This window comes from Trichechus manatus, unplaced genomic scaffold (assembly GCF_000243295.1).
Source record: "Trichechus manatus latirostris isolate Lorelei unplaced genomic scaffold, TriManLat1.0 scaffold00001, whole genome shotgun sequence".
In the NCBI taxonomy this organism is placed as follows: Eukaryota; Metazoa; Chordata; class Mammalia; order Sirenia; family Trichechidae; genus Trichechus; species Trichechus manatus.
In genome coordinates, this window is record NW_004443937.1 from 39,988,521 (window position 1) to 40,002,569 (window position 14,049).

Sequence of the window (14,049 nt, forward strand, 5' to 3'; positions counted from 1 at the left end):
CCAAGACAGATTTGTTTGTTCTTTTGGCAGTCGATGTTTTATTCAATATTCTTCGCCAACACCACAATTCAAAGGCATTAATTCTTCTTCTGTCTTCCTTATTCATTGTCCAGTTTTCAATGCATATGAGGCGATTGAAAATATCATGACTTAGGTCAGACACACCTTAGTCCACAAAGTGACGTCTTTGCTTTTCAACACCCTAAAGAGGTCTTTTGCCGCAGATTCGCCCAATGCAATACGTCATTTGATTTCTTGGCCGCTGCTTCCACGGGTGTTGATTGTGGATCCAAGTAAAATGAAATCCTTGACAACTTCAATCTTTTCTCCATTTATCATGATGTTGCTTATTGGTGCATTTGTGAGGATTTTTGTTTTCTTTATGTTGAGGTGTAATCCATACTAAAGGCTGTGGCCTTTGATCCTCATCAGTAAGTGCTTGAAGTCCTCTTCACTTTCAGCAAGCAAGGTTGTGTCATCTGCGCATCACAAGTTGTTAACCAGTCTTTCTTCAATCCTAATGCCCCCTTCTTCTTCATACAGTCCGGCTTCTCAGATTATTTGCTCAGCATACAGATTGGATAAGTGTGGTGAAAGGATACGACCCTGACACACACCTTTCCTGACTTGAAACCCCGCAGTGTCTCCTTGTTCTGCTGTAACGACCGTCTCTCGGTCCAAGTACAGGTTTCACATGAGCACAGTTAAGTGTTCTGGAATTCCCATTCTTTGAAATGTCATCCATAATTTGTTATGATCCACACAGTTGAATGCCTTAGCATAGTCAATAAAACACAGGTCAACGTCTTTCTAGTATTCTCTGCTTTCAGCCAAGATCCATGTGACATCAGCAATGATATCCCTCATTCCACATCCTCTTCTGAATCTGGCCTGAACTTCTGGCAGCTCCCTGTCAATGTACTGCTGCAACTGTTTTTAAATTATCTTCAGCAAAATTTTACTTGTGTGTGATATTAATGATACTGTTTGATAATTTCTGCATTCCGTTGGATCACCTTTCTTTGGAATGGACACAAATATGGATCTTTTTCGGTTGGTTGGCCAGGAGCTGTCTTCCAAATTTCTTGACATAGATAAGTGAGTGCTTCCAGTGCTGCATCCATTTGTTGAAACATCTCAGTTATTGGTAGATAGGGCAAAAAGGTAAACACAACGAGCTTTGTAATTTTGGTTTGCAAAGAGGAACAAGCACACTTGTTAGTCAAGATACTGAAAATTTAAAAATATATATGCATTCATAAACATATATTGAGTCAGCATTCACGAACATCCAAAATAAAGCTTTTCCAAGGCAGATTTAATACTATTATCAGCAGAGACCACAAAACTGTTTAAAAAAAAAAAGCGCCCCTGTAAGTTTTATAACTAGTAGTTTCCAAAGATGGCTACCGCCAACATTTGCCCTGTAAGCACATGCTGCTCCTCCTTCAAGGGGTGGTGTCTATTTCCTCTCTCCTTGAATAAGGGCTGGTCTTTCAGCTTACTCTAGCCAGTAGGATGTGGTGAGAGTGACAATATTCTTGTTCCAGATGTAGACTGCAGCTTCCACTATTGAGCTCTCTGGCGAAACCAGCCACAATGTTGTAAAGAAGCTCAGGCTATGCTAACCACTTACCACTGAGTCAATTCTGACTCATGGCAACCCATGTCTGACCGCTCGTGTGTCAGAGTAGAACCGTGCCCTACAGGGTTTTCAATGGCTGATATTTCAAAAGTAGATCGCCAGGCATTTCTTCTGAGATATCTCTGGGTAGACTCAAACATCTGACCTCTTGGTTAGCAGCTAAGTACATTAACCATTTGCAGCAACCAGGGACTCCCAGGCTAAACTACCAAGTGATAAAAACACCCCATGGAGAAACCGAGGTCTTGTGGAGGAGACAAAGATGTCAGACATGCGAATGAATCCTTCTCTGCTATTCCAGGTCAGCCCACTCACAGGCTGAAGACAGCCTAGTGAGCGACCCAATTCACACCACGTGGAGCAGAAAACCTCCCAGCTGAACCCTGCCACAATTCCTGACTTACAGAGCCTTGAAAAATCATAAATCATTGTTCATTTAAGCCACAACGTTTTGGGGTAATTTGCTACACAGCAATAGATAACTGAAACTAAACCAGAACTGATAATACCAAAATTCCTTCTGAGAATGTTTAAATTTGTTTGTACAATAATTAGAATTTTTCCAAACAAGCAGTTCTTATATGACCTAGAATGTGTGCAATGCTTGGAAGCAGCTTTTCCAAATGAGTTTATCAATAAGCATAAAACATAAAATGAATTGCCCTAGTTTTCCCAGAGACCCTTCCCAGAGACAGACTGTCCTAGGACAGATGAGTAAGTTAGTTTGGGGCCAATTCAGGACTACATAACATAGAGGTATGTCTTGGGCTATGTCCCTTCAGGAAACCTGGAGCCTTTTAGGGTCAAGGAAGTTCTGCCAAAACTCAAAATCAATAGGGTCATTTAAATGATGACATTCTCAGTGGGTAAAGATATTTGATTCCACACATCAGTGCAATGAGCTACACTCCTGAGCATTCATCAATAGATTGAAGAACCCATTAAAGCTTTTTAATTTCTGCTCAGTGATTTTAGGATTTAACTGATGCCAAAGACATTGCCTGCCACTAAACAATGATGTAGCAGTCAGCAGAGACTGTCTTACACACTGGCCTGAAACACCTTCCCAGACAGGCCAGGAACTAAAATGCTGTCCGGTTCTATGCCACCCCATGGTTGGTTGGGGATTGGATCGTTGCGATCCATAGGGTTTTTATTTGCTGCTTTTTGGAAGTAGATCATCAGGCCTTCCTTCCTAGTCTGTCTTAGTCTGGGAGCTCCATTGAAACCTGTTCAGCGTCAGAGCAACATGCAAGTCCCCACTGGTAGATGGTGGCTGTTCATCAGGTGCATTAGCTGGGAACCAAACCGAGGTCTCCTGCATGGAAGGGGAGAATTCTATGACTAAACCACCACTGCCCCCCTTGGGAAACTATTCCATTCCTATTCTTAGTCCATGCTATTCAGAAGGGCCTGATTCTACTCATAGCTTCAGGACGGACACATAACTCAGACCTGTTCCATCATCCTAGATATGTAACCTAAGACAGTGCCAACGAGACTGAAAGTTTGAACTTTCACTAGAATGACTGGAAACGTGAAACTCACTTGTTCACCACTGAGATTACTAAACTGACAGGATGGAATGGGTATATATTACTGGAAGCTGTTTTGCTATGAGGGGGGAGATACTGCCTGGGAACAAATAATGAATAGGCCATTTGATCGTCTGGATCCAGCAGTTCTAGAGCTATGTGTCTATACTTTTCAATACACAAACCAATAAAATATCTTTCTCATTTAGGTAATTTTCAGTTGTATTTCCTATGTCTTGCAACCATTCTCAGAAACTTCAAAAAAAATGATGGGTTCTTGCACAGAATATGGGTTGATGGAATGCCATTTATTTTCTGGGATAGTGTAATTTATTACACTACTTTCTAAGCCTTAGACCAAGAAGTGCCCAGGCATTAAGAAAACAGCACTTCTACAAGCACTATCATACTTGATCTTCATAAAATTAAATGAGCAAATAAAGAAACTGAGACACCTGTGGAGCATGTTGCTCAAAAGTCATCCTTCAAGTCAAATATGGCGCCAAGATTGGAATGCAGCTCTTCACTAAACGCAAGGCTTCTTCAGCTTGAATCAACGGACTTTAAAGATCATTGGATCCCTGTGGTGCAATTAATTACTTTTGGGTGTGGCCTTTCTAGCCATGGTCTTGTAATTCCCACCCAGGTGATTGTATGAAAGAGTAATTGTGGCCTACCAAGGGGATTGGTCAGTTTTGCCTTAAAAGAGAGCCAACTCCAGCGCAGACATGATTCTACCATCACCAAGGAAGGAGCGGCCCAGCCGCAGGAGAAGGCTCGGTGGGCTTCTCTGCCCATGGAGAGAGAAAGCTGAGTGCCTCTGGGCAGAGACTGAGGACAGGGAGAAGCATGCCTGGAAGCACAGCTGGGAAGAGACTGTACTGATGGAAGAACTGTATCCTGAGTGTTCTGAGCCTGAATTGTAACTGTTACTTCCCTAATACCCTCCATAATTGTGAGTATGGTCTGTGAGTTCTGTGTAGCCATTGCAATGAATTATTGAACCCAGTAGAGTGCTGTGGGAGGGGCGGTGGGTGTCAGAATTGGTAAAGATGGCAGAGAGAGGAGGCTTGTGTGACCCCCGCCTCACTTGGGCTGTTGATCTTGATTCTCCTTCTCCCTCGTGAAGCTGGTGGAGGTCAGACACTGCCCCCAAGCTGTTTTTTACAACCCCAAAAGCCAGTCCATCACAAAGTCATCAGCAGTCCACAGAGTAATTAAAAAAAAAAAAAAAAAAGATATTCTAAGAGGTTTTAATGGAGCTATTTCATTTCACTTGTAAACTCTGAGATTTCATCCCTCCAGGTGTCTTGGTGTTAACATGTCCTCTTAGGTGAAGTGATGGGAAGAGTAGACGTAAATCATTGGTTTTGGCAAAATACAAACTAGGCAAGCCCAGAGCTCCCCTGGCAGCCCCAGCTCCTCCCAGTACTCCAGCTTTAACACTGACAGCCACACTCGCCTCCCACCCCTTCCCAGGTCACCTCTATGGACTGCCCCCCACCCTAGACTTTCCCCTCGTTAGTTCCCTTGCCCTTTCTAACATGGACTCAAGTGGCCTGTCTCAGGCTTCCCCACGGCTGCATCTCTCACTATCACTCTGCTGAGCACACCACCTCCTTTAAAAACAAGTATTTGTTGATCTCAAACAAGTAAATTTATAAGTATGGATATCAATATTACATAAAGCATCAAAGCATTAGAAAGACACTCAGTGCCCCACAATAGAAGGATGATTAAATAAGTTATGCCGAGCCCTTGTGGCTTAGTAGTTAAGAGCTTGTCTACTAACCAAGAGGTCAGCGGTTCGAATTCACCAGCCACTCCTTGGAAACCCTATGGGGCAGTTCTACTCTGTCCTATAGGGTCGCTATGAGTCAGAATTGACTCAACAGCAATGGGTCTGGTGTTTTGTTTTGTTTTGTTTTTATATGAGAGTATAATATGCAGCCATTAAAATTATGGCTATAAAGACTGTAGTGATATGGAAAAATACGATATAAGGTTAAGTGAAAATACAGCATAACTGTGAAAATGTAGCTGTGTTAAAATATACATGCAAGTTTATTTAACATAACACTGACCATACAGATTTAACTGCATAATGAGATTATGAGTAATATCTACTTTTATACTTAATACTTCTGTTTTTATATCATCTATCTATTATCCAGATTTTCTGTAACAGGTATATATTACTTTTCTATGCAGAAAAGTGTATTTATTAAACTTAGTTTCACTATTTATGCAGCCAATATTTATGAATTACCCGCTCCGTGCAGTCCCAAGAAATGACACCCTCTCCTGGGAATTTTCTTTGTAAGACAAGATTTGCCGTAGATCCAGGCAATGCTGGCATTGTTGTTTTCTCGCCAGCCAGGGTAACTTGTACTAAGCCAGGAAGCCACCTCTCTCAAAGCCATCCTTAATGTCAAAAGGCCACCGCAGCACCTCAGCTAGCTCCCGGGCTGACCACTCCTCGCTCCTCTGCGCCCAAACTGAACACTTGGTTTATTTCAGCAGTGACCTTCTCTTTGCAAAGCAAGGGTCCCCGATGCTGCCACAGGGAAGCAAACATTCACGGCATCTGCAGGAGGGAAGGGGGCATGAATTCAGAGGACCCTCACGGCCCATGCTGCCAACAACAGGTGAAAGAGGTGTTTTAGTCAAGAGATAATGGAGATGCACATCCGAGAGACATTTGGCTGAGAGTTAAAAGAGAATGAAATGAGCGTCTTCTGAGCTGCCCTTGAAATGGGGACTAAGTGTAGTCACTGCGTCTGGCAACTGAGGATCCCTGGTATTCGAAGCCTCACAGCCTGGAGAAAATTTCAAGAGTAATGGCTTTGGGGCTTTTATTCTTCTTTTTAAAGCTTTTTATTAAAAAAAAAAAATTACGGAAAACTTGTAAGAATCGTATCATGAACTCTCATCTACCCTTCCTTAGATTCATCAATTGTTCACATTTTGCATATTCTCCTCTCTCCACAGACACGTATTTGTTATTTTCGTGGGATGTAATTTTGCTACAGCATTTGGGAGTAAACTGCAGACACTGCATCTTTAAGAAGAAGGACAGTCCCTCACATAACCACAGTACAATTATCAAATGCAGGGACCTTAACATAGATATAATACTGTCTTGCGTACAGTCTATATTCACATTTATTCAATCCCCACAATGCCCTGTGTAGCCATTTTTCGTGAATTCAGATCAACCCAGGATCACACATGGCTTTTATTTGCCATGTCTCTTTTGTCTCCTTGAATCTGGATCGGTTCCTCAGCTTTGCTTTGCCTATCACGTCATTAACACTGGTGAAGAGAACAGGCCTATGTCTTTGCAGACTATTACAAAGGGAAGTCCTATGCCTTTGTAGAGCATGTTTCCTCATGAAAAGACATGCTACGTAAGTGATTCTACCGGGGGGCACTTCATGAAAGTTGGGTATTGATGATGTTAGCTTTAATCCCGTGGTTAAGGTTTAAGGTTTGCCAGATTACTCTGCTATATATATATATATACACACCAATTGCCATTGAGTCATTTCTGACTCATAGTGACCCTGCAGGACAGAAGAGAACTGCCCCGTAGGGTTTCCAAGGCTATAATCTTTACGGAAGCAGACTGCCACATCTTTCTACCACAGAGTGGCTGGTACCAACCGTCAACCTTTCGGTAAGCAGCCAAGCGCTTAACCACTGTGTCACTAGGGCTCCTACTATGTATATAGGTGCCTATTTTTCTCTTTTATGATTAATAATATGTGGGAAGATATTTGGAGACAATGTAAATAACTTGTTCCCCAAACCACCTTCACTCAGGGGTTTTAGCAGCTATTGATTCTATTCCAAATCACTTCTTACAATGATGGTTGTAAAACAGTGATTTTCTAAGTCCTTCATTCCTTCCACATTTGTTGGTTGGTATTCTACTGTAAGGGGCTCTGGTGATACGGTGGTTAAAGCGTTCGACTGCTAACTGAAAGGCGGGCGTTTGAACTCAGCAGCCGCTCCCTGAGAGAAAGATGTGGCAGGCAATCTGCTTCTGTAAAGATCACAGCTTAGGAAATCGTATAGGGGGTGGGGGTGGAATTACCCAGTAAGCAAGGTAAGTAAGCACAGGTTTAGTTGTACTTATTTACTAACCTGCAGTGAAGAATTTCACATGGGTTTCATGTGAAATTTTTTACTACAGATTAGTAAGTACAAGTAAGCCTGTGCTTGCCTTGCTTACTGAGTCATCCACCCCTGTCAGGGATTGTAAACTTGAAAACAGGCTTTGATTCTGTAGGAAGGTACTGTGGGGTTAAGAGAGAGACAGATGCCAGCCATACCTAGAAGCATAATCTTTGATGTGCTGAAAAAATGTGAAATTGTTCACTACAGATGATTTGGTAAGCAAGGTAAGCACCATACTTACCTTGCCTATTGGATAATCCAGCCCTGCCTATAGGGCAGTTCTACTGTATCCTATAGGGTCTCTATGAGCTGGAATCAACTCGACAGCAATGGATTTGGTTTTGTGGTTTATTCTACTGTAAGGAAGAGCTTTCAGTGGTTAAGAGCTCAGCTGCTAACCAAAACGTCGGCAGTTCAAATCCATCAGCTGCTCCTTAGAAACCCTATGGGGCAGTTCTACTCTGTCCTATTGGGTTGCTATGAGCTGGAATCGACTCAGTGGCAACGGGTCTTATATATTTATTTTTACTATAAGTATACATTATTCATTTTGATGCTTAAGTGTCCCATTTAAAGCTGGCACTTGTGTCACATCAATTTTTACTTTATTTTTTTAGCATTTTCCTATTTGCCAGCACACAGCATAACAAGGTGTTCCAGGCTTTTCTTATACTTTCCTTGCCCCCAACCTGGAATTAACCATTTCTCTAAGAGGCCCTGGTTCCTTTTAGTGGGGAATGCTATTTAGAAACCAAACACTGAACACTAAGTGTGCTCATTGCTGCGACAGGTGTCACTGCTGGTAGGCCCTTTCAGAGGACAGAGCTACAATTTACAAAGATACACACACACACATATATATTTAAATCACGTATTCATATGGATACTTCTAATCACAATCCAATCCCTCAGGGTTAGTCCTTCCCTTCCCCCATTCTATATGTGTAACACCCTTCTTCCACAGTGACAACTCTGGCTCCTCCCAGAAATCAGTACGTTAACTCAATCTTACAATAGATACAAAATACATTCAGAACTGTTCCATCAATATCACTAGCAACAACAACTGAATACAGTAAAGTTCAAGATTTCTTTGAAGTTCTTTTGTCTTTAAACTGAAGGTACACAGTTAAGGTACTATGTTTAAAGTAATTTAAATTAGGTTGGTTTTTTTCCTTGTGTTCATTTACTTCTGTTTATATTCAATATTTCCCTTTCTTGTCATTTAATTTTCTTTTTTAAATATGTAAAACATTAATATGATTTCAAAGTCAAAACTACATAAAAAGGTATATTCAGAGAAGTAGTACTCCTTCCCTAACACTTCCAATTCCATCCCCAGCCTGTAGATTACCTATTTCTTTCCTTCCAGTTTATCCTTCATGTGTTTCCTTTTGAAAAAATAATCAGATAGACAAGATATTGATACTCTTATTTCCGCTTCTTCCTTATACAAAATGTAGCATCATATATATATTTTTTTTGCACTTTGCTTTTTTGCACTTAACAGTATCTCTTGGCAATCACTCCATATTGGTTCATACGGATCTTCTTCATTCTATCTTATAGCACTCTACTGTATGGCTATACCATGGGCCATTCAAAGAATCTCATATATACAGGCATTTAGGATGTTTCCAATATTTCATAATAACAAATAATGATGCACGTGTCATATATGAGTGAAGCTGATAATACTTTTTCATATGTTTAAGAACCATTTTTATATCAATCTTGGTGAAATGTCCAGGAGTTTTGCCTACTTTTCTGTTGGAATTTTGGGCTCTTTTCCCCCTCAATTTGTAAGAACTCTTCATATTATTAGGTATATTATCTCTTTATCAGTAATATATCTTAAAAATATTTTCTCCCAGTTTATCACTTACGGGTTGACTTTGTTTTTTGCCATGCAAAATAAGGTTGTCCTTTTTTTAATTTTAATTTTACAAGATCAAATTTCATTGCATCTGGATTTTGAATCATTTGAATCATAGTTAGAAAGTCTTTCCTTGTGCCCAGGTTACAAAGGAATTCCCTTTACTGGCTAGTCTGAAGTGCCCCCCACTATACTATGTGTAAGGGTATGTGTAAGAATGAAATTCCGTTTGCCTATTGACCTATTTCAAAGATGCATGAATTCTATTTCTGCAGGCCCTTCATCTCTTAATAGTGTACCTTTCATTTTCCTAACCCCAGGTTTCCTTGGCAGGCCAATCTCACTAGACAGCTGTAAACTAAACCTAAATTACTAACGAAGACACTGCTCACTCATCAGAACCAGAGCAATCTTTTTATAGAACAAATAATGGGTGTAGTGCAGATCTGTTTTGTAATAATGTCATGGATTGAATTGTGTTCCCCAAAATGCGTGTCATTTCATTGATTTAATTTTACTTGAATCCAATCAACATCCATGGAAGCAGCACTCAGGAATTGAATTGTGTCCCCCAAAATGTGTGTCATTTCAAAGATTTCATTTTACTTGGATCCACAATCAACACCCATGGAAGCAGCAGTCAAGAAATCAAAAGACGCATTACATTGAGCAAATCTGCTGCAAAAGACCTCTTTAAAATGTTGTGAAGCAAAGATGTCACCTTGAAGACTAAGGTGGGCCTCACCCAAGCCATGGTATTTTCACTTGCATCATATGCATGCAAAAGCTGGACAATGAATAAGGAAGGGACCAAAGAAGAACTGATGCCTTTGAATTGTGGTGCTGGTGAAGGGAATTGAATATACTGTGGACTGCCAAAAGAACGAACAAATCTGTCTTGGAAGAAGTACAACCAGAATGCTCCTTAGAAGCAAGGATGGCAAGACTTCGTCTCACATACTTTGGACATATTATCAGGAGGGATCAGTCCCTGGAGAAGGACATCATGCTTGGTAACGTACAGGGTCAGCGAAAAAGAGAAAGAAGACCCTCGATAAGATGGGTTGACACAGTGGCTGCAACAATGGGCCCAAGCATAACAACGATTGTGAGCATAGTGCAGGACTGAGTAGTGTTTTGTTCTGTAGTGTATAGGGTCACTAGGAGTGGGAACCTAACAACAACAACAACAAATATGTGTCAACTTGGCTAGGCTATGATTCCCAGAATTGTGTGGTTGTCCTCCATTTTGTGACCTGATGTCATTATCGTATGTGTTGTAAATCCTAACCTCTAAGATGTTAATGAGGCAGGGTAAGAGGCAGTTATGTTAATGAGGCAGGACACAATCTACAGGATTATGTTGTATCCTGAGTCAAGCTTTTTTGAGATAAAAAAGAGAGAATCGAGCAGAGAGGAGAGGTACCTCATACTACCAAGAAAGAAGAGTCAGGAGCAGAACGTGTCCTTTGGACTCAAGGTCCCTGCACTGAGAAACTCCTGGACCCCGGGGAAGATTGATAACAAGGACCTTGCCCAAAGCTGACAGAGAAAGCCTTCTGCTAGAGCTGGCAACCTGAATTCGGACTTCTAGCCTGCTAGACTGTGAGAGAGTAAATTTCTGTTTGTTAAAGCCATCCAAGTGTGGTATTTCTGTTACAGCAGGCCTAGAAAACTAAGACAAATTGCATACTTTCTTATAGCAGTGATCACCTACATTGTGTTTTATTTCTCTCACTGATGAGTACATTTCCTCTTTATTATTTTTATTACCAAGTAATCCATGTTTATTTTAGAAAAAAATAAAAATACAGCTGAGTAAAAATAAAGAAAATGTTTGCAACTTTTAATATTTTAGGAAATAGCACTACATAAACATATCTATAAAATATTCTCTTTTCAATGGGACTACGCTTACTATACTCTCTGTTTTGCAATGTAATGTTTCCATTTTCTACTTAATATCATATAAATAACTTCCCATGATATTAGCAGTCTGCAACATCATTTAAAAGGACTACATGGTGTTCCACTGAAAGAAGATATAAAATATTTAACCAAGTATTATGAGATTAGGATATTTTAATTTTTTAAATATCAAACAATTCTGTGATAAAACTGCTTATACACACACACCTTTGAGAACTTGTCCAAACATTTCTTTAAGATAAAACCTAGGCATAAAATTGTTGGATAGGATGGTATACAAGATTTTCATGGTTTTTATATACATGGCCAGGTGCCACCAGCAATGTATGAAAATAACTGCTCCCTTCACCCACACCCCACACATAGTTCGCATTATCTTTGTACTCCTTTCTTATCTTTATTTCTTAAGACTAAACAATAGTGTAATCCTCTGCAAAAGCACCAGACAGGCAAATTTAGAACAAAACAATACTGACGTGTGCCTAAAAACTGTGTGAAACTGCTCCCAGGCTCTAAATAATCTCTTAAAAAGTCCTGAGAAACAACTTCATTCAAAGATGAAGATTTTTTTACTCTGCTCGTACTCTTGAAGTCCTTAAAATCTGGTGCAACTTTCTAATAGCCCTTCCCATTTAGCAGGACCCCAAGCTTGGTTCTGGTTATAAATGAAAAGGAAGGTTCCATTATAGGAAACAGAGACCTAAGGACATTGTGGGAAGAAACTTATGAGAAATCTTCTCCCACCAGGGCTGCCTGTACTAATTAAAAATCCATGAATAATTCTCCCTTGTCACTTACTGGATAAACACATTTGCCTTAGAAATTTTTACTTCAGGTTCTAGTCTAATGGCCCACACGTCTAAATTACACTTTTAATTGAAAAACTACAACATGGAATTATTTTTTCAGAACCATCTGTGCTTTCCCAAGAACATGTGACTGCTACAGATAAATCCACTACTTTGCACACCCCAATCTTCCGGTTTAGGGTTCGAAAAGCTTAGGAAAATAATGCTGTTCCTCAAAAACAGTATGTGATCAGAAACACTTGCTTTAAAATTCTGTATTTGGTGTGTGAAGTGTCTTAAGTGTTTATTAAACTGCATAATTTCAAAGCCTGGAGTGCTATATTGCAATGTTTTCCTGGGAGTTGATCACATTTGCATATTCTTTTACACTTCCTGTGAAATTAATATTGCATTTTGTATCTTGAACTTGGCTAATATAACTTGCCATTTTTACTTCTCATTGCAATGAGTAATATAGAGTGAACCCCAAAGGAACCCCTACAATGACTACATAAGCTTTATTCTCTTGCTGTTACATTTTTTCATATGAATACATTAAATCAAGATTAATAAACTTTTGCAGAATCCACTAGTCTTGCAAAAAGGCAAGATTCAGTGGTAAAGTTGGCCCAGTAAAGAAGGGAAACCTGTTCCTAAAACTGGAGTCAAAGGCCAGAGTTCATGGAACTCTTGTCACATCCAAAAGCATGCCAGAGTTCTTTAATCACCCAGGAAACATTTCCACAATCACTCTCCACATATGCAAGAGCAGCTTAACCACCAGCATACCCAAACCCAGCTGGTGACGATTAAATGGCTTTCTCTCAGGGATGCATCTTTATTAGATGTTGAAAACTGACCGTAATTTCAGCATTTTTTAAATTCCTGCTGGGGCACACGGGGGTGGAATGGGATGATAATCAAAGAAACAGGATGGTAGGGGCTGACAAACAGAGGAATGTCACGAGTAGCTGAGAAGCTCCAAATCAAATGCAGAAAAATCTCTTGGAATACCACATACCACACCTGACAAAGGATACTGGAGGCCTCAAGAGAACATCTCCCACTCACTGGCCTCCAGCACCTGCTCTGCCTAATTCAAGGTCTGGTCAAAGCCAAGGAAACTCTGAAAGACAATTTAAAGGAAGGGTTGGGGCCAACTTCAACATACCAGACTAAAACCAGTTGCTATCAAGTTGGTTCACACTCACGGCAACCCATGTGCGTCAGAGTACAACTCTGCTCCAAAGGGTTTTCAGTGGCTCATTTTTCAGAAGTAGATCATTACGCCTTTCTTCTGAGGTGCCTCTGGGTGGGCTGCGACCTCCAACCTGTTGGTTAGCAGGTGAATGTGTTAACCATAGGTACCACCCAGATCCCAGACAACGGGTATAAATATCCAGCACCAGGTCAGAAAGCACTCACTACCATGCTGTGAACGCCTGTAATTTATTCTCCTACTCCAAACACATCTCCAGTTGGGAAAACAAGCAGGGTAATGGGTCTTCAGGATTAGGATTAGAGTGAGGCAAATGATGTACTAGTCTCAGGTGTAAAATTGAAAGGGGCACTAAAAAAACTTCAGTAATCAAGATCAATAAATAATGTGATTGTTTAGAAATCAAAAGTACTTAATGCAAAAAACCCATGGTGAACAAATATTAAAATTTTAAATAAAGACCAACATCATGCTAAGTCATACTACAGCCCGCATGGGTGTACCTATATACATATTTTTTAAAAGTTAATTTTTCCACACTTGTGGCAAAATGGTGCTCTAGGCAGAAGCACACACCGTCCCTCCACAGGAAAGATCCAAAAAACTAAGCCGAACAGAGAAAACAACAATCCTAAAACCCTAAAACATCAAATGAAGAGATAAAGAACTCAGCCAGGCATCAAATGGAGTGAGATAACTGACAGAGAATGGACAGCTAGGAGAGATTCCTGCAGAGGTCCCCTACCAGCTAACGCAGCGCGGATCCACCATCTTGGACTTCTATCGGAGACCAGCAAACGGGGTATGAGAAAGCGGCTTCACGGAGGTTCCAGCGGGAGACAAAACAACCAGTAATTTGCGATATACGCTTTCCC